Source organism: Cervus elaphus, chromosome 20 (genome assembly GCF_910594005.1).
Source record: "Cervus elaphus chromosome 20, mCerEla1.1, whole genome shotgun sequence".
In the NCBI taxonomy this organism is placed as follows: domain Eukaryota; kingdom Metazoa; phylum Chordata; class Mammalia; order Artiodactyla; family Cervidae; genus Cervus; species Cervus elaphus.
The window spans coordinates 88,094,832-88,121,261 of NC_057834.1; the positions used below are offsets into that span (position 1 = coordinate 88,094,832).

At 40.7% G+C, this 26,430-nt stretch overlaps 1 non-coding gene across 1 annotated transcript; it reads left to right on the top strand.

The window, feature by feature from the left end:
• The first annotated feature begins 23,720 nt into the window (after nucleotides 1-23,720).
• Nucleotides 23,721-23,886, top strand: LOC122678616. The gene has a single exon (XR_006336265.1).
• The last annotated feature ends 2,544 nt before the right edge of the window (nucleotides 23,887-26,430 follow it).

Here is a 26,430-nt window from a genome sequence, read left to right on the forward strand (position 1 = left end):
CACTTTTTCTTTGAGAAAGCAGGTTTGCTGGTTTCTTTGTCTGAATTCTCCTGTGTCAGCACCATACCCCAAATATAGTGGATCACTCAATACACATTTGACAAATAAATGAAGGACAGTTTTATGTGTCTTGGCAATAAAGCATTCCTTTGTCCTAATTCCTCAGTGAAATTATAATCTCTTTCTAATCTGAAATTTCTTCAAAACTATGTCAAAAGTGAATTTTTCTCTCTGAAATTTCTGTATAAAACTAACCCGAGCAGAAAGATTGGATTCCATGAAACAAGTTTCTAAAATGGTTCAGTAGAAAAAGAAATGTTTCATAAGGATATGCTTTAAGCTTCAATCTTTAATGAAGATTCGTTCCAGTTTCAGAACATACACTGGCAATGTTTACAGCTTGGACAGGGATTGCTGCCTTAGAACTTCTCTCTATTGCTCCTCACTCTGGAGTCAATAAGAGATGGAATCATTTGTATAAATAACTATTACATAAGAACCTACTGTATAGCACTGGGAACTCTACTCAATACTCTGTAATGGCCTGTATAAGAGAAGACTCCAAAAAAGAATGAATATATGTGTATGTGGAGAAGGAAAGGGCAACCCACTCCAGTATTCTTGCCTGGAGAATCCCAGGGATGGAGGAGCCTGATGGGCTGCCAGCTACGGGGTTACAAAGCCGGACACAACTGAAGTGACTTAGCAGCAGCAGCAGCATATGTTTACGTGGGGCTTCCCAGGTGGCCCAGCGCTAAAGAATTCACCTGCCAATGCAGGAGACTCAAGGGATGCGAGTTCAATCTCTGGGTCAGGAAGATTTCCCGGGGTAGAAAGTGGTAACCCACTTCGGTATTCTTACCTGGAATATTCTATGGACACAGGAGCCTGGTAGTCTATAATTGCAAAGAATCAGACATGACTTAGCGACTGCACATTAACAACAACAATATGTATATGCATAACTGATACATATACTTAGATGCACACCTGAAACTAACATAGCATTGTAAATTAACTATACTACAATAAAAACATTTTTTAAATAGCTATTACAAAGGGAATACAGTATTTAGAAGGCTGTTGGTGTGCAATTTGCAATTCATTTCAGTTCTTTCACAATCAATGAAAACATAAAATGAAAATGATTTCACATTTGACTGGTGAGGCTGTTGTTTACAGATCCTAATAACACAGGAAGGCAATATTTAGATAAACTAAGAGGCATATGAGGGGCCTGCATTTGTTCATTAATACATTTTATAACTAATGTAGATCTTACAGGAAAAACTACTCTGCAGTGAAAACTAATTATTACTGAGAGGTATTTCTTTCAAGAAGCTAATGACTGTCAGAACTGAATTCTTACTCTTTCCATCTATTTTTCTGCAGATTTTCTTGAAAACTCATTATTTTAAAAAAATTTATTCAACATAGTAAGAAGAAAAACTTTCCACTGTGGGAGGTTTAGACCTGAAAAGAAATAGAAAACAGGCTATTTTCATAGCAGGCCTTTGTTTATATGTTTAAAAAACAAATTCTTAGAATATTTGTGGAAAAACATATTGCTCTTAGCCATCAATCAGAAATCAGCATGTCAGGAACTTTCACTTCCTGCCAAGAAGGAGTAACAGGGACCAGTTTACCCTTCCACCTTAAACAACTAGAAGACCAAACAAAATATATGGAAAAAATGATTTTCAGACATTGGACAACAGACAGCATGAGACTTGATCCCTGGGAAAATAACAACAGATGAGATAAGCCCTAGAAGAATTTCCAGGCTGCAGCACACAGCATGGATGACCCAAATAGAAATCAGTGGTATCACTGGATTGAAGAGACAGAGGTAAAAGTAGAGAGAAGCCAAGGAAGCTAGAATGTGTAGGAAAAGCTCCCCAAAGACAAGAGAGCTGCACAGAGAGAATGCAGAGGTGTCTCTTCCAACACTGGCAATTATAATGTGACTATTTTGGCATGCATGAGCCGAAATTGCCCCAGGTCAGGCAAAGAACTAATAAACCAAACAATTCCTTGAACTCACACAGGACTGGGAATATTTTGTGTTCCCACCAGCCAGAACGGAAAGATGGCCTAATACCCACAGTATTGCATAAAGTCTTCAGAAAGGTAGTGAGACCAAATGAGCCCTAGACTAAATACAGCTCGGTCTGCCCTAGTAAAGCTTAAAGGCAAGCCTCAAAGGGATCAAACTGAGCTTAAGTAACTTAACTTCAAAGCAGAACAAAGTCTGACACCATTGAAAGGAATATGACCATATCTAGTGCCCGGTGACATAAAATGGGAAAAAACGGAAAACCTCTCCCTCCCACAAAAGAAACCTTTCCTTCCTTCTAATAACTGTATCTTTGTCCCCAGTGTTCATATTCCTCCAAGTTCCCATTCTTGTTCCTAGATGGCTGTTGGAATAAACCCCACTAGTGGCTCAGTGGTAACGGATCCACCTGCCACTGCTGCTGCTGCTAAGTCACTTCAGTCGTGTCCAATTCTGTGCGACCCCATAGATGGCAGCCCACCAGGTTCCGCCATCCCTGGTGGGCTGCCATTTCCTTCTCCAATGCATGAAAGGGAAAAGTGAAAGTGAAGTCGCTCAGTCGTGTCTGACTCTTTGCGACCCCATGGACTGCAGCCCACCAGGCTCCTCCATCCATAGGATTTTCCAGGCAAGAGTACTGGAGTGCGTTGCCATTGCCTTCTCCAACCTGCCACTGCAGGAGGTGCAAATTTGATCCCTGGATCAGGAAGATCCCCTGGAGAAGGACATGGCAACCCACTCCAGTATTCTTGCCTGAGAAATCCCATGGACAGAGGAGCCTGGTGGGCTACAGGCCATGTGGTCGCAGAGTCGGACACGACTGAGCAACTAAACAACAACGACAACAGGGAAAGGTCCCAGGCTAATCCCTAAGTAGATATGGGACTTCCTCTTCTTCACAAGGCCTTTTCACACATATGACCCATTGTCCCCACAACAATCTGGGACGTGGACATCATTATTACTGTTTTACACATCCAGAAAAAGGCTTAAAACTATTAAATTAAGAAAGAGCCAGCTTCAGGGTAGAGAACCCCAGACTTGAGTTGGGAAGCCAGCATTTGCTTTCTGGTCCTGCAGTTACAACCTTTGACAAATCAGTTAAGTGCTCTGAGCCCTGGAGAAGGGAGAAGGTTGTCTACCTCACGGTTTTGCTGCTAGGATTACATTTTTAATTGAGACACGTGTCGGGCAAGAGGCTCAGCAAACATCAGCATCACTTTGGAGCAAGTTGGTGGTCGCAGATCACAGGTTTGGTAGGTTTCTCAGGGTCCCCTTTCAGGAAGTCGCCTGTGACACTCACAGGCTGGAGCAGAACTGGGTGGCTGTGCCCTGTAGCTGGGCTCCTGGTGTGGGACTCCACTCAAGACTTCTCTCTTTTTATGGGACAGGCGTGAGTTCACTCTCAAAGGGGGAAAAGAACTCCTGGGTTCAGGCAGCTGGCAATGTGAACATAGCTGCTGGTTAGGAGTGCGGGAGACAAGAGCTGCCCGGAACCTGGATGCCTTGGAGGACCAGGTGCTCCAGGAAGTGAAGTCAGGGCAGCCCCCATCACTGAGGGGAGGAGGGGGAGGCTCCTGGAACCACTAATTCAGGTCACTCAGCTCCAAGTCAATCTCCAACGCAACTCAAAGAACTAATCACACTGCCTGTCTCCACCGTAAGATATGGGTAAGAAAACCTCGTGTACATTGCAAATTGTTGTTGATTTATACTGATTTTCCTGTTTTACATTTAAAATTGGTCCTTGGGACTAGCCACCAAACATACAAAATGAGCTAAATGGATGTTTGGAGATAAAAGTACTCTCAGTCCCAACTCCTGCTCTCATTGCTCTGGGCTTTAGAAGTTCAATAACATCAGATATGTATCAGTTATTGTTAACCTTTTTGGTTCATTAAACTTTTTTGAGAATGAGCCAAGCTACTGACTCTCAAGCCTAGAAAAGCACATATATACATATATATGCTCACCCTCAAACTGCATAGAACTCCAAGGGATTCCAGGTTGACTCCAGGTTTCAAATTCTGTGAGGTAGTTTACTATTAGAAGAAAACTGAGTCCCAAAGGGAGTCAACTAATTTTCTCAAAGTAATGAGTCAATGAGCAGAAATGCGAACCCCAAATCCTCTGACTCCAAATGCGATGCTTTTCCTAATACCCACATATGGTTATCTCGGTGCGCCACAGACAACCCGTCCAGACGGAGCTCATCTGCCATCTCACTGCCCAGATGCCTTAGAAAGGTGAGAGCCACCTGTGGGCATACAGACCACACCTTTCACTTCCTGTGGGCACAATCACTCAAATTCCCAGCATTGGTTTATTCTTTTAAATAATTATTAAGCCCCACCTATGGGCCTGCATTATAGGCTTCAGGTACAAAGTGAAAAAATATATACATATCATCACTGCCAGCATGAAGTTTATCATCTAGTTTGTACTTCTCCCCTGAAAGGCAGCAAACCCCTAAAATGGTGATTCATTTCTATAGCACCTAGTATAAGAAAAGTTACAAAATAGTCATATAACTTTAAGTACTTATATATGTGTGTGTGTATACATATTTCATTTGTATATATTATATACATATAATCAATAAGCTTTGAACTAGCTCACTGACATATATGCGTTACATTAAAACAGATGTTTCTGGTAATTAATGATAAAATGTGATTGATGGGTTGGTTAGATTTCTTTTTTAGTTCTCAAAAAGTAAACTGGTTGGCTTCACATCACTGAAAAAAATAACTTAAAAGACATTTTGAACAATTTGTCTTCATGATTCTAGACTCTCTACAAACTCATTATTCAAAAACTCTTTGATAATATGATTCACGTTACTCAAAAATATTGTTTTTGAGGGTGGTATGGGAGGAAAACGGCTCACTTGACAGGGGTAAAAGCACTCCTGGCCCAGTTGGAATCTTGGAAATAAAAAAACTGTTAGCTCAGTTTCATTTTTAATTTATGAGGACACAGGAGGTTGCCACAGTAACCAAAATTCCAGTGACTTAAGACTACACAAGTTTACTTCTCTTTCAAACAGAGTCCATGACTGGTGCAGGGCTTTCTCCAGGGCAGCTGGTCTCCATGTGTTGGCTGGGTACTCCTGGCTGCTTCGGAGTAATAGCATCTCCATCTCAACATGTGCCTCCAAGATTGTCAAAGTGAAGGAAGAGAGCAGACAGAAACACACCCAGCTCTTAAATGTTTCCCCCTAGAGGGCCTCTCACCTCAGGTTTCATTGACAACAGCAGGTCACATGGCCATATCTAGCTTCCCAGGAACAGAGAACTGTTTCGTTCATGTGGCCAAAGGGAAAAGGTAAGAATCAGATGACTGTGCACAAAAGTAATATCTACCATTGCTGTCGTGATTAGTTGCTAAGTCGTGTCTGATTCTTTACGACCTCATGGACTGCAGCCCACTAGGCTCCTCTGTGCATGGGATTTCCCAAGCAAGAATACTTGAGTGGGTTGCCATTTCCTTCTCCAGGGGATCTCCCTGGATCAGGGGTCAAACCCACATCTCCTGCCTTGGTAGGTGAATTCTTTATCACTGAGCCACCAGAGAAGCCCGATATCTACCATGCATAGTTGCAAACATCATATAAACAACATCATTCCACAAATAGTTTTCAATGTGAATAGTTTAACTGAAACTATTTCTCTTTGCTTTATTAAGTAAAGAAGATAATATATAAGTTTTGTTTTAATTTGTAGCTTTTAGTGGGATGTTATGCAAATGTCCAGTTATAGAATGCTATCTTCTAGCTATCTCTAAAGTTTCTATTAGACTTAGTCTGGATTAGAGAAGCTACCACTTTGTATTCATTCTGAAACAAAACTCAAAAATTCACATAGCATGTGCCCGAGGTCAAAATCTAGTGGTCACATCTGAGTGTCAATTCTATCTTGTTTCCCGGTCCAATTTCAGTCCTACTCATCAGGGATTGGATTAACCTTTGGGGACTGCTTGCCATTCCAGTAAAACAGGGATAATATGCCCATCTCAGGTGGTTAACATGATCAGCAAATTAAATAATAAAGACAGAAATGCTGTTAAATCGCTAAATCAAAATAAAATTAACATACTATTTATGCAAAATTTGAAAGGTCAAACTTGCAACAACAAAAAAAACTGCCCTAAATTTACTTTCCAAATAACATATTACTCAAAATAGCTGGCTTAGCTCTTATAATATCCAGAGATATGAAAAAAGAGTTTTGGTAGAGTTTTTGATAATGTTAAATTATTGCTTAGTTTCTAATATCAATGGGGCATGTCCACTCAGGTTCTTAAATAACCCTAATAAGTATCATTTATGCAATCCCTTCTATGAGATCACTCTCATTTTTGGCTCCCAGAAAAACACATGAGGTGGTCCAAAGTGAAAAATCACACAAATTAAATCCATCTGCTGATACTAACATAATTGAGCTAACTTGGATTTTAAAAGGAAAAACAATCAGGGTTTTACGTAAATACATCTTATTCTAGAAACGGGAAGAGCATGCATTCATGCTAACCAAACAATTTGGCTTTGCATTTAATGTCCACATTATGTGAATTGTCTTATTACATAAAACTCATTTTAAAACTAAATATTTGTCTAATGGTACTTTTTAAAAAAATATATAATAGATTCAAGTGAAAATGAGGAGAAAGGAGAAGTAGGAAAAAAGGAAGGAGAAGGAAGAAATAAAAGCAATTTGAGATGTGGCAAGTAATCAGTCTGATGGATAAACTCCTATTTGAAGTGTGTATATATATACATGATCTTAGATACATGGAGCAAATTCTTTATGGGGGCCTGGTGGCACACTCCACTCCGGCCATCAGAACCGCATGTGCAGTAGGGTGCCCCTCTCTGGGCTGTGTTGTCCCTTCTGCTGTGGTCAGTCAACCACTGTGGATATGCTGATAGGTGGGGCTACTGCCTGGCCCAGTTTGCTACCAGTCCACTGGTGGGCGGGGCCAGGACCCAGCACCACTGTCTGTGCAGCTCCGGGAGCCTGAGGCTGGTGCTGGCTTGCCGGTGGATTGGGCCAGGTCCCAGTGAGTTGGCAGCATGCCTGGTAGGTGGTGGATGGGGCCAGGGCAGGTGCCAGACTACTAGTGGGCAAGCTAGGGTCCCTGCGGTTGCTGGCCATGCAGCCCTTACAAGGGGTGGAGCAGGGGATGGCTGGCTCCTGCCGGCTGCTGGGTGAGTAAGCCCCAGGTGCTAATAGACCAGAAGGAAGCCTCCAAAATGCAGTTTGTTACCACTAGTGTCCTCGTGGTAGAATGAGCTCCCAAAAATGGTTCCTGCCAGAGTCTGTATCCACAAAGGGAGTCCTAGTTGCCTCCTGCCACTCCAGGAGGTTATCCAAGATCAGCAAGTCAGTTTGACCCAGGCTCCTTTCTAATCCCTGCCTCTGCCTTGGTATCTCAGAGCATGAGAGATTTTGTGTGTGCTCTTTGTGATCAGAGTCTGTTTCCTATAGCCACCTGGCTCTCCCGTTTGCAATCCCTGGAGGAATTCAAAGCCAGGTATTCTGGGGGCTTATCATCCCAGAGCAGAAACCCCAGGCTGGGCCAGCCAATGTGGGGCTCAGACCCCTCACTTCTTGAGGAAAACCTTTACAATTGGGATTACCCTCCCATTTGTGGATCATCCACCCCAGGGGTGTGGGTCTTGACTACAGTGTGTCTCTGTCCTTTCTACAGATCTCATTGTTAATCCTTCTTTGTATCTTTAATTGCGGAAAATCTTTCCTGCTAGCCTTCAGGTCGTTCTCATGGATAGTTGCCCTGTAAATAGTTGTAATTTGCTATGCCCAGTGGAGGAGGTGAGCCCAGGGTGTTTCTACTCTGATTTCCTGGCCACCCACCTCTGTACAGCCTTTCTAGTCTCTGCTTCTTACTAGATGTGAGCTTCTGAATGTGCTTTCACTCAGTATAAAATCCATTCTGTATCAAATGAAATAAACTAAAAATATACAGTGGCATGACATTACCATTCAATGTTCCACTGTGAAATTTCATTTTATAAGCTGATTATAACTCAAGAAGAATAAACGCTAAATTTTTTTAAGTAATGCATAGTCCATACTGAACTTGGAATCTTGAAAAAGTGATGGAATGTTTCCTAAATATGTTTTTAATTTTGGTTACAAGAATACAACAGCATCTTACTAATGAGGCACATTTTTCTGTCATCTATATGTGGAAATTTGGTTTTATGAAATACTTTGACTCATCAGCTCTTTTTCCCCTTAGTAATTTTTTGCAAAAGAAATGCTACACATATACACCTACATAATGACTAATCAAAATTCCATTCTGGCCCTGCCAGATATCAGTATGTTTCAAATTAACAGAGTTGGCATAAGACAGTGAACATATGGAACACACTGACTTGCCCATAACCTAAAATTCAATTGATAAAATTTCTCCTATGGCTACAAAGATTGGAGACAGTCTGTAGATCCAGAAATTCAGCAGTGTCATCAAGTACACTCACAAAAGACAGTTTTGATGATAAATAAAGCCAAGAAAAAACAAACCATAAGGCAATTTGAAACTTGAACCTGAGATACAGCTTCCCAGCACCAGTGGTAATCCAGGTGTGTCTTTAGAAATATACTGCCTACAAGATGTACAACAATTCTGGCAAGTGAGGTCCTATAATTTTCAGATGACACAGATCATCACTAGTAAATGTGTTAAACCTATCGTGAAAGAACATTTATTTTTCACACCACTTTGAACTTGTGTGCTTTGTCACTCAGTCTTGTCTGACTCTTTGCAACCCCATGGACTGTAGCCCACCAGGCTCCTCTGTCATGCCCTCCTCCAGGGGATTTTCCCAACCCAGGGATCGAACCCAGGTCTCCCACATTGCAAGTGGATTCTTTACCATCTAAGCCACCTTATTTTTCACACCACTTTGAACTTAATGGAAGTTAGAATGATTTGGTTGAGTGAAAGTCACTCAGTTGTGTCCAACTCTTTGCAACCCCATGGACTGTAGCCCACCAGATTCCTCTGTTCACAGGATTTCCCAAGCTAGAACACTGGAGTTGGTTGCCATTTTCTCCTCCAGGGGATCTTCCCGGCCCAGAGATGGAACCCAGGTCTCCCACATTGCAGGTAGATTCTTAACCATCTGAGCCACCACAGAAGCCCCAGGTTTGTATTAAATGAAGCCTTCTCTCTCAGGATCCCCTAAAATGACAATTACCATAAGAAAGGTATCACACTGTGCCCTAACAAGTTTTGGGTTGGTTTGTGAAAGAGCTTTTTCTTTTCAGCAGAGATTAGCAAACTATGGGCCAAAGTTTTCCTGGAAATAGTCACGCTCATTCCTCACCTCTTGCTTATGGCTTATTCCTGCTGCAACAGCCCAGTGGAAGAGTTGAGACAGAGATGGTATGGCCCACAAAACCTAAAATATTTACCATCTGGCGCTTTACAGAAAAAGTTTATGAATTCCTGATATAGAACAATGGGCCCGTTGGGATCCTAAAAGTCAAGAGAAAAAGAAAGAGGAGCTGGGGAATTTAAAGTAATAATGCTTTCCATTTGGGAACACTGCCTTTAAGGAAGGATCTTTGAATAACTAATTCTCACAGTATAATCTGCAAAGATTGATATCACAAGCTCTGGCACAGGTAGGTACTCAAGAAATATCTGTTGGCTAAATACATTCATTCAGTTAATATGTATCAAGAGCTTACCAAGTGCAACACACTGTTACCAGGAGATGTGGAAAGAGCAATAAGCCAGGAGAAAGTAACAAAACTGTACTCTTGGGGCTTTCATTCTAGTGCAGGGAAACAGAAATTAACCATATAATTATGCAAATGATTTAATAATAACACTTTAGAAATGATTTAACAATAACACGTTAGGTTAGAGGAACAGTGAAGTGTGTTAGTTGCTCAGTCCTGTCCAACTCTCTGTGACCCCATGGGCTGTAGCCTGCCAGGCTCCTCTGTCCATGGAATTCTTCAGGCAAGAATACTGGAGTGGGTTGCCATTTCCTTCTCCAGGGGATCTTCCTGACCCAGGGCTCGAACCCAGGTCTCCTACATTGCAGGTGGATTCTTTACCATCTGAGCCACCCCGGAAGCCCAGAGGAACAGTGGAGGGGTGCAGTTTTACACGGCAGCCACAGAAGGCCTTCCTGAGTCTGATACATTTAACCAGAGGCCGAAAGAAGCTAGGGGAAGCTGTGGGCTGGTTTCGGGGAACTGCAAAGGCCCTGAGGTGTATGGAGTCTGGCTGGTCCCTAGAAGCTGCTGTGGGGGGGACCACAGAGAGGAAAGGCCATGGCCACTCAGAGAGGGAACCTGGGGCAGCCGCACTTTGGGCCCTGAAGGCCACACTAGGAGCTTTGAATTTTACAGTGAAAAGGTTTGAGAAAAGGAGACATAATCTAACCCGTGTGTAGAACAATCATTCTGCCTGCTGTGGGAGACCAAGGTGAATATATTCACAGAGTGAACTGATAGCTATGAAAACAAACTGACAAAAAAAGTTTTCCATGCTCTAGTCTCTTTCTCCACTGACACTGCTGCTAAATCTCTTCAGTCATGTCCAACGGGAAAAACCTTAATGAACTTGTCTGATTTTTAAGGTAAGCTTCACCTGGGGAAGATCGCAAATGGGAGAGGTTTAAATAGAAAAAAGTGAAATTACCCTTTATAATAAACTGACAAATGTTTAGTATTCCCCTGTAAGAAGGGGTGGACACAGATTTGGGCTGCTCTGTTGTGGGGACTTCCCTGGTGACTCAGAGGTAAAGAATCAGTCTGCCAAGGCAGGAAATGCTGGTTCAATCCCTGGGTTGGGAAGATCCCATGGAGGAGGGCATGGCAATCCACTCCAGTATTCTTGCCTGAAGAATCCCATGGACAGAGGATCCTGGTGGGCTACAGTCCATAGGGTCTCAAGAGTCAGACACAAGTGAAGTGACTAAGCATGTTGTAGGATAAGGAAGAAGATGCTACAAGAAAGAGCGGCCTGAGCCACTGAGAATTTGACCATAATGATGGCTAACATTCCATTTTAAGCTGTTTGCTTCTCCATTGGGATGGAGTGACCCCACACACCCTGTCCACTGCTCTCCCCCAGCATTCGTGAGTGTTTGGCATCAGTGTAGTTTTGATGATTTTTTTTGAGGGACAAGAGAGAAGCAGGCTTCATAGTAACTTGCATCAGGAGAAACCTAAGCTCTCCCATCCCCTTCACCAAAAAAAGAAAATTACTCATAAAAATACTGGTGATGACATGTTCATATCACATATGTTAGGAAATCAAGATATTTTACACAGATGTGTTTTAAGGGTCATTCCAGATCACCAGAGGATTTATGGCCCATCATTCAAGCAGCTGAAACTTGGATTTTATATGAAAATTCAAATTACACAAACTGAGCACTAATAAGATAGGTGAGCTTGCCAAAGTTGTATAGCCAGTTAGCTGGTAAAGCTGGAGCCCTAGCTCAGCCTTCCAATTCCAAGTCAAGTCCACTCCACCACAGCAGCCTCACCAACACAATATTTCCTAAGCCCAGCTGTGTTGATGCTGTAAGGAGCCAGATATTCCCAGAGGCTCAAGCCACTTCCTGAGATAAATTACTCATACAGGAGATCAGGATAGCAGTTACTGCAAACAACTCTAAGACACTAACTTAAAGAGCCAGTATGCCTACCTGATAGGTATTCTCTAAGGTAAATACATTGTTTGGGTCTACATCTACCTTTAGCAGAAGCATGAACCCTTTGAATTCACTGATCCAGAAGTGATGAATATTCATTGGAAGGACTGATGCTGAAGCTGAAACTCCAATACTTTGGCTACCTGATGCAAAGAACAGACACATTGGAAAAAATCCTGATGCCGGGAAAGATTAAGGGCAGGAGGAGAAGGGACGACAGAGGATGAGATGGTTGGATGGCATCACCAACTCGATGGACATGAGTTTGTGCAAGCTCCAGGAGTTGGTGATGGGCAGGGAAGCCTGGTGTGCTGCAGCCCATGAGGTCGCAAAGAGTCGGACATGACTGAGTGACTGAACTGGGAAGTAATGAGAAGTTCATGAGAAGTTCAACTAATCAAAACCGGGGTGGTGGGGGGGGATGTTCAAGGGGACACTTATAAGGCGAGAATTGCATAGGACTGTCCTGTTTTCCCCCCACGAAAGAAAAGACTCCAGGTGTAGCTAGACACATACCCATCACCTCTGGAGCAAAAGGCTTGAGATACAATAACATGCTCAGAGAAGTCCCACAATTAGACACATTCACTAGGAAAGCTCTTTTTCATCCACAGTGTACAAGAATTAATAAAATTCAGTATATGTCTAACTCTTTATAGGATCATCCATCACTAACATTTCATAGACAAGAGTGAAACTGACCAAATTTAAACCATCTTAATTTTAGAATCTATATATTTAGCCTCTCTGGTCCCACTACTGATAAAATAGAGATCGCAATGCCTGTTTTATCTGATGGTTTTCAGATTAAAGATAATGTATATATGGTGGGCAACACTGTGCCTGGCAAAGATGGCACTCAATAAGTGGCATCCATTATTAATAATTAATTATAATAATAATTACTCAAAGTAAGCAGAGCTGACCCTATACTGAGGTCATGGTTAAGGACTCCCTTCCCCCACATGATTTGTGGGGTACCCTAAAGTGCCTGCTGGAAACAATCAAGTTTCAACCTAAGGGTACCACACACTTCCATGAGCAACTTCTCTTTCCAAGAAACACAACATGGTCAAGACATCAGTAGGGTTCCAAATTCTTGCAAGCTGTATAAATACCTCTCAGCACTAATATGCTTCCAACCCCACACTAATACATTGTGTAAATATCATAACTTCAGCTATGGCCAGGAAAACCTTAATGAACACCAGATTCAAGAAAGAGGAACCATAATAATCTTACTCTCTATCAGCCCAAACTTTCACCACCTTTATTTAAACAGCTTTACCAAGTTCAAAACTGAACACAAGCAATTATCCTACAAGTGTTTGGGTCAACATGGCAAGGTAATAAGGCCCTGGGCAATTAAACCTGCGCTGCTCTCCTGGAAAATGTTCCAGGCAGGTTGGCACAAAAGAACACATGGACCTCAAATGCAGTCTGGTCTTAACCTCCACCACTCACCAGCCACATAAGCAAGTACGTGTCAAGTTAATGCTTCAAGCTTTAGTGTCCCTATCTGTATATGGGGGATAACAACTGAATTACCTGCTTTATTGGAATACTAAAAAGATGTACAGGAAGGTGCCTTATAAATGATGAAGTGTGGTGCTTCCCTGGTACCTTAGCAGTAAAGAATTCACCTGCCAATGCAGGAGACAAGGGTTCAATCCCTGATACAGAAATATCCCACATGCCGCAGAGCAACTAAACCTGTGTACCACAACTACTGAGCTTGTGCTCTGGAATCTAGGAGCCACAATTACTGAGCCCATTTGTCACAACTACTGAAGCCCACGTGCCCTAGAGAAGCCGCAAGAGAAGCCACTGCAGTGAGAAGCCCCCTCTTGCTACAACTAGAGAAAAGTCTGTTCAACTAGAGAACAGCCAAAAACAAAATTATAAAAATAAACACTGATGAAGTGCTATGTGCAAGCTGTTAATACTGTTAATATTTTGCTTATCAGATATGTTCCACATTCAGCAAACAAGCTTTTATGAGTTCCCAGTCAACTAGCAATTTAACTATGGGTATTTTCTGTTTTCTGTTTTGTTTGATTCATTATGTTCAACATGACCTTGATCTTGCTTTATAAACACTCCTAAGACAGAGGGTAAGTTAGGGGTTGGGATCTTCACGGGCTTCCGAGTGACCCTGTATTTAGTCAGTCTGTTTTTAGCACACTCACGATTTCATTAGATACAAGCTTTGCTGTGGGCAGGATAGACAGGTCTCCCCACACAAAATCTTAAAGCCAGTTATTGGCCTTTGGCAACCCCCTCCCATCCTCTCTGCTCCCCCTTATGGCTCCGCTGGTAAAGAATCTGCCTGCAATGTGGGAGACCTGGGTTTGATCCCTGGGTTGGGCCTGACCTCTTTAGCTCTCCTTTTTTCAACAATATCATAAACTTCCATAGAGCTCAGGGCCCTCCTACTGACCCCTAGTCACCCAGAGGCCCCACCAGCAGGCCATCCTAGCTTGGCACCCTGAGGAAGGATCCCTGGTTTGGGCCTCTGTAATCCTCCATCCTCCTTTCTGCCACTAAATTGTTTCTGTTCCAAGTTGAATCAATTTGTATAAGATCTGTCCTCCAAACTGATACAAAAAAGCAATGATGTCTCTCTCCTGTAAGGGGTTTTCATTTAGGTCTTTGTAAATAATGCTTAAATCCCAAAGGAGGAACTGTTGTGATGGGAAATTTGAAAAATCAGCACAAGAGGTATTTAAGGCATTCACACACACCCTTACTTGTTCATTCACCAAGCATATATTTGGCACTGAAAAGGGGTTCCCAGACCAAATTCCAACGTGTGTGTGTGTGGAGGCTTCCCCACACCAACAAGCAATTCTCAGGTTCCACCAGGTGTCTGAGAAGTCAACTCAATTCTGACACTATTTGAAGATAGAATCAGATTCCACAGGTAAAGACTCAGTTCCACAAAACCATCCTCCACTTCAGACACCAATTTCAAGTCCAGATTATTACCTGTACTTCTGATGATCAACTGGCTACAAATCAGATTGCCATGAACCCCCTTCTCTGATTCAATTAATTTGCTAGAACAGCTCATGGAACTCAAGAAAACCCATTTGCACACCAGATTACTGATTTATTATAAAAGGATATTAAAAGTTATGAATCAACAGCCAAATGAAGGTACACATGTATCAGGCAAGGTTCCAAACAGCCATGTCCTACTCTTTGCAACTCCATGGACCGCAGCCTCTGTCCATGGAATTCTCTAGGCAAGAATACTAGAATGGTTTGCCATTCCCTTCTCCAGGGGATCTTCCTGACCCAGGGACTGAACCCAGATCTCCCACATTGCAAGCAAGCAGATTCTTTACCATCTGAGCCATCAGGAAAGCACCTGCCCTTGCATAGAACCCAAAAGTCACCTTCCCTGAATCATTTTCAGGAACTGGGACAAGAGACCAAATATTATCCCATTGCTCTATTGCTTGGGAAATTCCAAGGGTTTGGGGAGGTGTGAGCTGTGAATAAAGCTGGAACTGTGAATAAAGACCTTTGCTTGGGACCTTGCCTGATATCCCCAACACACCTGAGCAAAGCTGGAGAGTCAGAGTGACGATGGCCCAGGGCCCATCACAGAGTGTGCAATGAAGGACTGGAGCACTTGGGCCAGGGAAAAGGCCGACTTCAGCTAAGGCCAGCATCTCTAACTGGGTTAATCCCCAAACCCACTGCATCATTTTTATCCAACAATAGAGTCCTAGTTGCAATTAAGCATTTTGAGTTACAATTTTAAATTAACTGGAATATTCAGAAGATATAAGTTTTGCCCTCAATCTCCCAATCACATGGGAAAGGGAAACAAGAAAACAGTTCCTTATAACACAAGGAGATATGAGTTTATTATTGGTCTAATCAAATACCTCTAATAGCAAATAAATGCCAGGAACTAAAAGAATTTCATGCCCTAGTGACAGGATACATGTGCCATGTAATACTAATAGCCCACATAATCATGAGCAAAATTCTAAGGATACTCTCACATTGAAAGCTATTAAACAAACCTCTCATCCTGAGAATAAATAGAACATTTAAAATGACAAGATTTTTTAAAAAAGTAAAGTGACATGATAGCTGATTTTTTTTTCTTTTACTGCACTGAATTGCTCAGTATTAGTTCAGTTTAGGAAATCAACTTATTTCCAAAGAGCCTACCTTATCATTTCTTAAATTGTGGTCTTTTTAGGCAAGACAAATAAAAGAACAGGTATTTATCCCCTCTGTCTTCATCACACTGTATTCTGCTGAGCATTAAGATTTACTAAGGTGCAGTAAGTACCTAACAGCAAGGCTATAGATGCATCATTGGAATTGAGTAATGAAATGAGATGAAATAGGGGTTTTTATAATGATCAGCCCTGTCAGCAGCCATCAGCAGCAGTTTGTCTTTCAGTTAATCCAAGAGAATAGGCAAACTGACACATACCACAGGAGAGCAGGTAACCAGTGGTAAAGAATCCGCCTGCCAATGCAGGAGATGCAGGTTCAATTCCTGAGTTGGGAAGATCCCCGAGAGAAGGAAATAGCCACCCACTCCAATATTCTTGCCTACAGGATCCCATGGACAGAGGAACCTGGCGAGCTACAGTCCATGGGGTCACACAGCATCGGACATAACTGGAGCAACTGAACAACAGAACGACCAGCCCAATCAGCAGCCATCAGCAGCATTTTTGTCTTTCAGTTAATCCAAGAAAACAGGCAAACTGACAGGTATCACAAGAGAGCAGGTAACCAAGTGTTAGACTTCCTCTCTTGAAGATACTTATCAGTGAACAAAAGTGTTTTATGGAGAAACTGAAGGTTGGGGTTTCCAGAAGGCTGGCCCATGTAAGTTGTGGGTGAGCACATTTGGCTGGCGAAGAACTTAGACCTGCTCCATCTTGCTCCCTTCAGGCATTCACCTAATTCTCCCTGACAGTTCCAACTCAAAAACGTCAAGGGATGTCCATTCAGTAACAATAAATATGGTTCAGTAAGACTTTAGATAAGCGTATTTTTCTCATCTCCTTCCTCCAAACCTGATCTCTGGAAAGAGAAGGAATGTTCATTTTAATTTGCTTGTTGTAGAATCTGGATTACATTTCCAATTTAAATGGAAACCAATCATCTAAAAAAGGGGATTAGTTAAAATCTTATCAATACAGAAAAAGACACATGAACCCCAATATTCACCACAACACTATTTACAATAGCTAGGACATGGAAGCAACCTAGGTTTCCATCAACAGATGAGTAGATAAAGAAGTTGTGGTACACATATACAATGGAATATTACTCGGACATAAAAAGGAATGAATCCCAGTCAGTTCTAGTGAGGTGGATGAATTGAGAGCCTGTTAGAGTGAAGTAATTCACAAGGGGAAACAAATATCATATATTAATGCATATATATGGAATCTAGAAAAATGCTACTGATGAACCTATCTGAAGGGAAGGAATGGAGACGCCAACATAGAGAATGAACTTGTGGACACAGCAGGGGAAGGAGAGGGTGGGATGAACTGAGAGAGTAGCATTGATATATACACACCACCATGTGTAAAATAGCTAGTGGGAAACTGCTTGCACATTTATAAAATAATAAAACCTGTATTGAGGCACATCATAAGGAGTAAAGGAGGCAATACCTAAGAAGGACTTAACACAATAATCAGTCAATGACTGCTCATATTCATTTGTTCACTCAATGTTTAGGAGCAGCCTACTGTGTGTCAGATGCTCTGCAGTGGGAATACAGAAATGACCGAGAGAGTCACAGCCCCTGTCCTTACAGAACTCAGAGTCTAGACAGGCTGTCCAGAGCTCAGAGGGAAAAAACAAAAACAACTTGATTCATGGAAACCTCCTCCTGTGTATCTGGAGGGTTGCTGTAGTACAGAGTCACCAGTACTGCTTATGAAATATTTGCAGCTTTCCTCTTTCCAAATACATGGTGGGACTATACTATATTTGCCTTGATTAGGCATGCCCATACGACTTCCTTTGGCCAACACATGAATAGGATGGACTGATGTCCCTCTTGGGCTAAACTTGTAAGTCACGGCTCCTGTCCCCACATTCTCTTCCCTCTGACAAGGTGATAATGGAACACTTGTTGATAGGACCTCCATCATCCTGGGTTCTTAAGTGACAATGGGAAGTGGAGCTTCCCTTGCTAAACATAGCATAGAGGATAACTACATTTTTATTATATTAAGCCACTGAAATTTGAGGTTATTTGTCACTGTATAATATTCTGTCCTGTCCTAACCATATGGGTGCTTTGTCTAATCACCCAAATATCATTACAAACTGCATTCAGGGCACCGAAAAATACATTTAAGAAGTTGACCTGATGAGCAAAGATCTGAAGGACAAGTTGAAGTGTTTTAGATGACACAGGGTAAAGTGGGATGTGGTGTGCACAAGTGCACGGGAGCACACAGCACAAAAGACCTGAGGAAAGGGGAAGTAAGAGCCATTTCAGGAATGATGAAAACACATGTGACTGGAAGGGAGATGAAAGGAAGAGATTCAGGATGAGGTAGCAGAAAAAAGACATGTAGGCTCTGAAGCCCTGTTAATGATTTCAGTTGTTATTCTAAGAGCAGGAGCAAGCCATTAAATGGTTGTAAGCAGAAAAATAACATGATTAAATCTGTGGTTTTGAAATGATAGTTCAGGATGTAGCATGTAAAACAGACAGGCACAGGCAAGAGTTAATACAGGGAGACCCGTTGCAGACTATTGCAGTAACAGTGCAGGCAAGAGAACGTGCTGGCTTAGGCTTGATGACAGTAGTAAAGATGGAGAGATATACGAGGAAATTTTAGAGATATTCAGGCAGCAAGATCAAACAGGGCTTTAACCATAGACTAGAAACAGGGGTGAGGTGGCTTCCACAGCTGTTTGAATTGTGGTGCAATCCCTGAAACAATAAACACTGAGGGAGAAGCAGGTTTTGGAAGGAAGATCATAAATTTTGACTTAGATATGTTCAAGTGTAAGCTCCTCCAGCATCTGAAACTTCAACAAAAGTCTAGGCTATAAACATTTATATGGGCGATGATTTATCTGCATTTTGGAAAAACCAGAACATCAGATAAGAAGGGGGAGCCTAGGATAAAGTTTTGATGAATTCCTACATTTAAAAACCAGGAGAAGGATGAGGTCAAGTAGGGTGAGTGGTTGGATTGTGCACTGGATTTAGAACAAGGAGGTGATTGGTAACATTAGCAAAAGCTGTTTCAGTGGAAGGATGGGAATGGTCAAAACAAAGATGACCTTAAAAAATGATCATACTCACTCATTCATTATTTGTTAAAACCTATGATCTGGTCTGGAAATAAAAGGGTGAACAAGACCAAATGAGTCCTTGCCTCCATGGTGCTAGCAGTCCAGTGAGACAAAATAATTGCAAGCTATTTGTTGTGTAGATCACAACAAACTGGAATATTCCTAAAGAGATGGGAATACCAGACCTCTTTACCTGCCTCTTGAGAAACCTGTATGCAGGACAAGAAGCAACAGTTAGAACCAGACATGGAACAACAGACTGGTTCAAATCTGGGAAAGGAATACATCAAGACCGTATTTTGTCACCCTGCTTATTTAACTTATATGCAGAGTACATCATGAGAAATGCCAGGCTGGATGAATCACAAGCTGGAATCAAGATTGCAGGGAGAAATATCAACAACCTCAGATACACAGATGATACCACTTTAATGGCAGAAAATGAAGAGGAACTAAAGAGTTTCTTAATGAAGGTGAAAGAGAATGAAAAAGCTGTCTTAAAACTCAACATTCAAAAAACTAAGATCATGGCATCCAGTCCTACCAATTCATGGCAAATAGATGGGGGAAATGTGGAAACAGTGTCAGATTTCATTTTCTTGGGCTCCAAAATCAATGCAGACAGTGACTGCAGCCATAAAATTAAAAGATGCTTGCTCCTTGGAAGAACAGCTATGTCAAACCTACACAGTAAGCAGAGCTGTCACTCTGCTGTCAAAAGTCCAGATAGTGAAAGCTATGGTTTTTCCAGTAGTCATGTATAGGTGTGAGAGTTGGACCACAAAGAAAGCTGAGTGCTGAAGAATTGACACTTTCGACTTTGGTGCTGGAGAAGACCCTTAGACTGCAAGGAGATCCAACCAGTCAATCCTAAAGGAAATAAACCGTGAATATTCATTGGGTGGACTGATGCTGAAGCTGAAGCTCTAATACTTGGGCCACCTGATGCAAGGAGCTGACTCATTGGAAAAGATCCTGATGCTGGGGAAAATTGAAGGCAAGAGAAGAAGGGAGTGACAGAGGATGAAATGGTTGGATGGTATCACTGACTCAATGGACATGAGTTTGAGCAAACTCAGGGAGATAGAGATGGACAGAGAAGCCTGGCATACTGCAGTTCATGGGGTCACAAAGATTCAGACACAACTTAGCAACTAAACAACAACAACAGCAGTGTTATGTATTGGGAGAGAAAACAAAAGTAAAATATATATGTAGGTACATACATAAATGGGAAGGAGGGTAGAGACAGAGGTAACAATTAAACTGAGCCATGAAGGATGAAAATGAGCTAGCTGTCCAAAGAGGTGAAAGTAATAAGGGAACATTAACTTCAGACACAGGGAACAATGAGCACGAAGACTCAGTACATTAAAAAAAAAAGTCTGTCATCAAGGAATTTCTAAAAGACCATGATGCCTAGAGTTTAAAGAGCAGCAGAAATTTAGGCAGGATCAAATCATGAGCTTTGTAAGACACAATAAAATGTTTGCATTTTACTTGCTATATTGGTTTACCAGCACTGTCATAACAAAGTACCATAGACTTGATGGCTCAAAAAATAAAAACAGAAATTTGGAACTTCCCTGGTGGTCCAGTGGTTAAGACTTTGCCTTCCAATGCAGGGGATGCAAGTTTGATTCCTGGTGAGGGAGATAAGATCCCACATGTGTCCGGGCCAAAAAACCAAAACATGAAACAGAAGCGGTATTGTAACAAATTCAGTAAAGACTTTAAAAATGGTCCACATCAAAACAAGATTTATTTTCTCACAACTCTGGAAGCAAGATGTCCAAGATAAAGGTTGTGGACAAGGTTCTTCTGAGGCCTATCTTCTTGGCTTATAGATGACCAGGTTCTACTTGTATCCTTGTGGTCTTCCCCCTGTATCTGTCTCTGTTCTACTCTTTTCATGTAAGGACACCAGTCATATTGTAAAAGGGTTCACTCTGATGATTTTTCTTCATTTCATAGATGTTCCCCAATTTATTCAACTAATACCATAACTGATGAATCCATTGACATGTGGATAATGCAATGATGAATATTGTTGCATATGCATTTTTTCAATAATAAAATGATAGCTGAGGTATAACATAAAAACACAAAAATCATATGCGCATAGCTTGATAAACCATCAAAAAATCAATAGACTTAGGAAACATCTCCAGCTAAAGAAAGAGAAGTATGTCAGCATCCCACAAGCCCCCCTTGAGTCCTTCCTAATCACTACCCTTTCCCTGTTCCCCAATCTTAACCATTATTTTGATTTCTAGCACCACGGGTTATTATTGCCTGTTTTTGTACTTTGCATACATGGATTCCTGTAATATGTATAATTTTATGTATAGCTTCTTTCATTCAACATTATAAATGTATAATTGATTCATACATTGATTCATATTGTTGTAGCATTGATTCACTAATGTTCATTGCTGTATACTATTCCACTCCATGAGTATACCATATTTTTTTCATTGATTGGAAGACCTTTTGATTTTTTTTACTGAGGTATAGTTGATTTATAATATTATGAGTTTCAGGTGATAACACAGTGATTCAAAATTTTTACATATTATGCTCAATTTAAAGTTATAAAATATTGGCTACATTCTCTGTGCTATACAATATATCCATGTAGCTTATTTATTTTATACATAGTATTTTGTGCCTCTAATCCCTTATCCCTATCTTGCCCCTCCTCTCTTTCCTCTCCCTAGCGATAACCACTAGTTTGTTCTCTATATCTGTGAGTCTGTTTCTACCATTTGTCCAATTTTTTAGATTCCACATATAAGTGATAAAACATACAGTATTTGTCTCCCTCTGGTTTATTTCACTGAGCATAATACCCTCCAGATCCATCCTTTTTGTTTCAAATAGCAAAATTTCATTCTTATTTATGGCTGAGCAGTATTATATTATATATATATACTACATCTTCTGTATCCATTTATCCATTGATGGACACTTAGGTTGCTTTCATATCTTGGGTATTATACATAGTGCTAACATGAGCACTAGGGTGCATGTATCTTTTCAAATTAGTGTCTTCATTCTCTTTAAATATATACCTAGGATCAAATAAATACATAGACTACTATCATATGGTAGTCTATTTCTAGCTTTTTTGAGGAAATTTTATACTGTTTTCCATAGTGACTGCACCAATTACATTCCCACTAACAGTTTACAAGGATTCCCTTTTCTCCATATCTTCTACAACATTTGTTATTTGTGGTCTTTTTAATAACAGTCATTCTGACAGTCATAAGATGGTATTTCATTGTGGTTTTAATTTACATTTCTCTTATTATAAGCAAATATAATATAATAATATAAATGTAATATAAAAAATTATAATCAATTATTAAGCAATGTTGAGAATCTTTTCATATACTATTAGCCATCTGTATGTCTCCTTTGTAGAAATGTCTGTTTAGGTGTTCTGCTCATTTTTAATCTGGTTGTTTTTTGATAATGAGTTGTTTGAACTGTTTAAACATTTTGAATATTAACTCCTTGTTGGTCATATCATTTGCAAAGCTTTTCTCCCATTCAGTAGTTTGTCTTTTCATTTTGCTGATAGCTTCTTTTGTCATGAAAAAGCTTTTAAGTTTAATTAGGTCCTTATGCAAGCACTTATGGTCAATTATTTGTTTATTTTTGCTTTTGTTTCCTTTGCTTTAGGAGTCAGATCAAAAAAAAAAATTCTAGGCTTTATTTCATAGAGTATTCTATGTTTTCTTCTCTGGTTTTATGGTTTCAGGTCTTAGATTTAAATCTTTAATCCACTTCATGTTTATTTTTTAATATGGTGTGAGAAAGTAGTCCAATTTGAATATTCCTCACATGACTATCCAGCTTTCCCAGCACCATTTATTGAAGAAGTTGTCTTTTCTCCACTGTATATCCTTGCCTCCTTTGCCATAGATTAATTGACCATAAGTGCATGCTTTTGTTCCTGGGCCCTCTATTTTGTTTCACTGATCTATGTATCTGTTTCTGAGCCAGTTCCATACTGTTTGATTACTGTAGCTTTGTAGTATAGTCTGGAGTCTGGAATGTGATACCTCCAGCTTTGTTCTTTCTCAAGATTGCTTTGGTTCACCCTAGTGACTTTATTTTAATTAATTATCTCTCTAAAGACCCTATCCCCAAATATAGTCACATTCTGACGTAGCAGGAGTGAGGGCTTCAGCATATGGATTTTAGGGGGACACAATTCAGCTCATAAAACTTATACAAATAGGGAAGCCATTAAAGGGATTTAAGCAAGAAAATAACATTATCCAATTTATATTTTAAGAGCAGTGTGGCTACAGTATACAGAAGAGATTGGAGAAAAGGAAAAGTAGTAATAAGAAGACAAGTTAGCAGATTATCTCTGTAATCCAGACCCCAAAACAGACATTCTTAACCTGGAGCCTATAGATAGGCTTGGGAAGGAGTGATCCACAATTTCCTAGATGCTATATTTACAGAATCATATGAGGATGCATATGTACCCATAACGTGATTTAGTCTAAAAGCTCTGTTACATCAAAGAATCACAGTGCAATGCCAAAAATAAGTTTAAAAATTAAGAAATCCCACGTTTTACTCATATTACTTAAAGGGACTCAAACACAATGCATAAAAGCACTTACTATGATGCTGATACTGGAGTGCATCTGAGGCTGTTGTAGAAGCACGTGGGTTGTTGGTTACAACACTGCCGATGATTATAGCCCAGGAGCAGCTCACCTAAGTAGCCTGACACCCTAAAATCTCTGACAGGTTCATTGAACGTGATCCTGTGATCTGAAAAAAAAAAAAAAAGCACTTACTAAAACACCTTCCACTCTCCTGCCCATTTTAGTCCTCTCCTACAGTTAGTTATACCAGGATCTCTCTCCTCAAAACTCCCAGGGTAAAACACTCCTCCACCAACCCTTCATCGCCCAGACCTCCATCCCTTCTTCCCTTTCTCTTTAGGAACTTTATCAAGTAGATCAACCTAGCTTCTCTTCTGCAAAAATAAATTTTTGAAGGAAGAGAAAGAAAAAAATCACTTCACTTGGGCTGAGGATTCTATTTGCAAGGCAGGAAGGTGGTGAGAAAAATATCTGAACATTCCAATATTAATCATTTTTGTCTTATGCATTTTCTAGCAGAGTCTTGGGGTTCATCATAATCTGAAAGGTTTTGTTGAATTTGTTAAGAACTATCAAAAGAATAAGAGAGGGAGCTGGAGGGGCAGGGGTAGGGAGAGCACTGTGATTCTCAGGAACTGAGCAAGGCCATCTGACTATTCTCTCACAGTCAGACTGGTCCATAAGCAGGCTACCACCATGACTATCCACTCTACCCAACTGCATCCCCAAACAACCAAGTGGACCAAATGTGCACTGATAAGACTTTAAGCAAAGCTAATAGATTGGTTGAGTATTGCCTCAAAGGGCAAGTTCATTGTAAATAAATGTATTCTGCTTTGAACATGATCTATTAGTAAACTCTCAGTAAACTGCCAATTTAGGTCATCCAAATCAGAAATAAGTGATCTTTTCATTCCAACCAATTAAAAAGTTAATACAGATATGTAAACAGTGATTCTATCAGACCACAAACCTGCTGTGTACACACCATAAAAAGACTCTGTGGTTAGACACAAAAGAAATGAAACACAGAGTATAAAAGACAGAAATAAAATGCGCCCTACCCTCACTTTCCTATTCCAGTTAATGTCTACCCAACCTTCAAGTCTCAGCTAAGGGTTTATCTCTTTTGTGAGTCCTTACTCCAGGCTCAAGTGAAAGTCTTATCTCTTATTCCACAGTATCCTGTTAGCTCTGTCATTTCACTACCACAACGTCATTAAGATTACCTGTCTTCTGTACTCAACTGTAAGCTTCTACAGATCAAGGACAAGATCTTCTTTTTTGTTTTGTGAGCACCTAGCACAGTGCCTGGTACAAAGCAGGTAAATACTCACTAAGAAGGTTGGGTTCAAATTCTATGCTGTTTCTAAAAGGGAAGCAGACTAGACGGTTATAAAGAACAAATCAGTGGTCACCAGTGTGGGGAGAGGCAATACAGGGACTGGGGATTTTTTTAAAAGGGGCTATTATAAAAAAATAATAATAATAATAAAAGGGTTATTATGGGATTATATGAAATCATGTATGTAAAACTTTGGAAAACTATAAAGCACTATAGAAATTTTTAATAAATTAAATTAATAAATAAAACTACACATACAAAATGTTTGTGCTGTTTCTACTCTATTACTCTGTTTCCTGGAATAAAAAGATCTAAATTGTTTACCTATCATTTACCATCTGGGAAATTTTGCAGAGATGCTAGTTCTACACAGGAATTGGAGATATCCGCAGCCCAAATTCCTAAGGATTAAGTACTTGAGCCCCATTTTCTTGAAAAGCAGTGGGAGACAAAAGCAGAAAGTTGATGGAAGCTAGTAGAGGAATTATGGAAGGGACTGTTCACCCATTCTTCAGTCATCTGTGGAAGCATGCTCTCACATTACTCAATATTTTAAAGCGAACTTCCCAAACTGCTTCTAACCATATACCATCCAAAGTTTCCCTCTGAATCATTCAAGAGACATCCAGATGTGGGTTGAACAGCTCTAATTTATTGCAATAGTGTTTTTCTTAAGTATCACGTGTGTTACAGCATCTCAATAAGGCTGTTTGTGGTTTGAGCCTTCTGAATCAGGACATAGAGAAGTTTCAACATCTGAGATTCATTTAATGGAAGCAAAAAAAAAATTGAACCCTTCGATGAATCCACCTGCACCTGAATCACCTACCATGCTGTGCAAAATGCAGATTCTCTGCCCCAGATCTCATGAATAAGATTCTTTGAGGTTGGAGGCTAGAGATCTCCCTACTTAATAAGCTCCTAGATAATTTCATCGTCAAAACTCAGCTAAGAAATGGCATCTTCAGGAAAGTCTCTTTTGGACCCTCACCCAGCTTACAAGCGACCCCAACACCTCCTATCATGCTTCCCACATTATCTGTCTCCCCTGCTACACTGGGTCCCAGGAGGGCAGAAGCTTCATCTTCATGTTCACTGCTGATCCCCAGGGCTCTGAACAGTGTTGGTGAACTGAATAAATGATCCTTATGTACTCGAAAATGAACAGACAGATGCTAGCTAGAGCTCCTATCCAGAGTACGTAAGGTTCTCTGGAATCTGGCCCTTGACTACCTCTCCAGGCTTCTCCTTCCCAACTTTCTGTTCACACTCAACACTCCAATAACATTTGGTTTCTCTTTGTTCCTTGCACAACCCCTTTCTTCTCTACGCTTTTGCCCAATTTGTCTGTTCTTACCCAAAACCCCTA